General features: G+C 38.1%; 1 long non-coding RNA gene across 1 annotated transcript in view; it reads left to right on the forward strand.

Annotated features, from left to right (window-relative positions):
- The first annotated feature begins 460 nt into the window (after positions 1–460).
- LOC111645424 (uncharacterized) overlaps positions 461–2,744 on the forward strand; it is a 56,367-nt gene continuing 54,083 nt past the window's right edge. Inside the window, exon 1 of the long non-coding RNA XR_002759867.2 lies at positions 461–722. This is a non-coding gene — a long non-coding RNA (uncharacterized LOC111645424). The remainder of the gene's footprint in view (positions 723–2,744) is intronic.

Here is a 2,744-nt window from a genome sequence, read left to right on the forward strand (position 1 = left end):
TTACTTGGAATAACTATCCTCAGGTGCCAGAGTTTCTGGTTGGGGCTGTTGACAGGAGGCAAAAATATATACAAGGAAACAAAATACCTGCAAAGTAATGACACGCCAAAGTAATTGACCTGGATTTTGTAAATTTGTGTGAACTGGCTGATGACACCTACAGTCACACATCACATCACACATCAGAAAGTAAAGTAGGTTACAGGGAAAAGTTTTGTGACCGCCTGCCTCAAATTTTGGGGGGGGTTGATTGAATGAGTCAAGGTTGTCTCCTGGAATGCGCTACAAGACGCTGAGAAAATATTTGCCTGTCAACAAATGAAAGTTATGCTGACTGAAGGAATCTACAAGAAGGAAGAACTTCATTAATAGTCACCATACTCCATGTGCACGTGCATGTTGCAGCGGATGATATCATGTACCACACCTGACATTACAACTTTCCCCATCCCAACAATGCTTCACCTGTCGCCAAGAGTGTGAGATCCAGGGCGCTGATTGTTTTAAGAGTCAACTCTTTATGTCTTTTTTATGTGTTTACTTTGTTTCCTGGTAACAAAGCCTGAGAAAGTGGCTGTAAGTTGGAAGACGACATTATTTTATTCCCTCTTGGAGGAGCAAGCGATTCCCTTCTTCCCTGCTCCTTACACTTTTAATGTTACAGTGAAGTAGTCTAAACATGACTTATTTCTGTGTGGCAGAATCTTCTCATCTGACTCCAGGTAAGACACAAACGTGTATGTCTCAACACTTTCTTTCAGAGCAACTTCAAATGAAATGTTCTGTTTCTGTTTTAATTAACAGCTATTAATACACCAGATATTTGGTGTCTTTGAAAGGCTTACTCTGGGTTGCAGAATCGTGTCTGTGAGCTACTGTGTGACATTTCAGTTCTTTCCTTTTTAATTAATTTGCACACATTTTGTAAAATTCTGTTTTCACTTGTTCTGTTTTCTGTTGTCATTATGGGATAATGAGTGTAGATGAGGGGAAAAAGTAATATTTTGTTTTATATTTATTGCACAATGATCCATACTCCTTTAACACTTGTGATACGGATAATGTTATTTAGTGACATGTTGCTATGGTGGCAATATTTATTTTATTATTGTCATAACTTTGTTCTGTACCACCAAAAAAAAGATATTTCCCAATATTTACTCTTTTCCAGTGTTTTATTTAAAGTCTTAAGACACATTTGTGATTTTAAGTACCAAAAACAATCTCTCAAGGTCAGTGACCAAATTAGAAGCGAGTCCCTGAGCTTCTTTACAATCAAAAATGGCATGAGAATCTCACTTTATACAACATGAGACCTTTTAATTAAAAATTAAAAAAATCAAAAAAAGGCCTGTAATATAACAAAATGTGAAAAAATTGAAGGGGTCTGAAGACTCTGTAAATAACTTCATTTACACAGGATTTCTCCAAACCTGGGTTACACCAACCCTGTCTCTTAGACAGGACCTTTATATGATATTATACACATTTCTGCCTGGATTACATTCCTTTGTTTTTAAGTGTTGGAAGACATTTACATTTACCTGCTGCATGTGAGTCATATGGCGGGAAGCTGTCTTGGAGACCAGGGTTCACATCCCAAATCTATAGCATGTGGTTGGATTTGGACAATAAGAACACTTACAGTTCAGAGTTTCAATTAAGTGTTAATAAACACATTGTGTCTTCAGGTCACTTAACAAAATTTCACTCTTTAACCAAGACCACATTCTTTTCTCCTGACCTTTACCAAGTGTTGGAAATGCCCAAACAGAAACAGAAAAAGTTTAATAGTCTATACCTCAGTTGGGTGAACTTTTATGAAGCCTTCAGCGTGCTTTGCAGTTTGCCAGATACATTAATTAAGAGCATTTCCTTATTATGTTAATGACAAACATAATCCAGGCAGCATTGCATTTCTTTCCAAACATAGTTTGTTACAAATGATTAATATATTAATGAATTAGTAGGAGACAGGGTTGGTGACAAAGTGCTTGTGTTTGTATTTAGTTGCTGCGTATGGGTGTTACTTTTTCAGAATACAGTAACTTCACCTGCAGCTTATTCGGACGTGTGTACTTTTCATGTCTTGACACGTGTACACATCCAGCCTGCAACAGCGGGAACATTCATGGTATTTATCCTGTGTGTAGAGCAATGAATTGTTTAAGAATGTGAAATCGTGTCAGTGCTGTTGTTCATAGAGTCATTCTATCACACACAGGCAAATACACTCTGTGAGTGTGACAACGTGTGTTTTGTTTTTGCGTGACCTAAAAATACCTGACTAATGGAAGCATGCACATAAGTGCACGTGCCGTACATGTGTCTTTCTGATGGTTTGTTTTGAGAGGAACTGGTTGTTAACTGGAACTGGTTGTCCTGTCTTGTGCACCTCCACCTCCAAACCACCAGCTCTTGCCACCCAGAATGCTTTTACAAATATATACCACTGACACTGTATACCTAACTTCATTGTGCTGCTTTCTTCCATGCTACTATCCCATACCAGATGTTAGGCTTTTATGGGATTGGGTGGGCTTCAAAGGCCCTTTACTACTTCAAGACTGTTGTAAAATATTTCCAGGAGGCACATATAAAAGAAGTAAGCTTCTGTGACAGTTTGTGTTAGCTATGCAGGGGAACAAAATCAAAAGAAATAAGTCAGTTTCTTTGCTTGCTTTTCTAAAACAAGACTGTACGTGCCTGGGAAGAGGGTGTGTGTGTGTGTGTGTGTGTGTGTG

The sequence above is a fragment of the Seriola lalandi genome, unplaced genomic scaffold, assembly GCF_002814215.2.
Source record: "Seriola lalandi dorsalis isolate HSWRI2012SDOR001 ecotype SW California unplaced genomic scaffold, Sedor1 jcf7180002054951, whole genome shotgun sequence".
In the NCBI taxonomy this organism is placed as follows: Eukaryota; Metazoa; Chordata; class Actinopteri; order Carangiformes; family Carangidae; genus Seriola; species Seriola lalandi.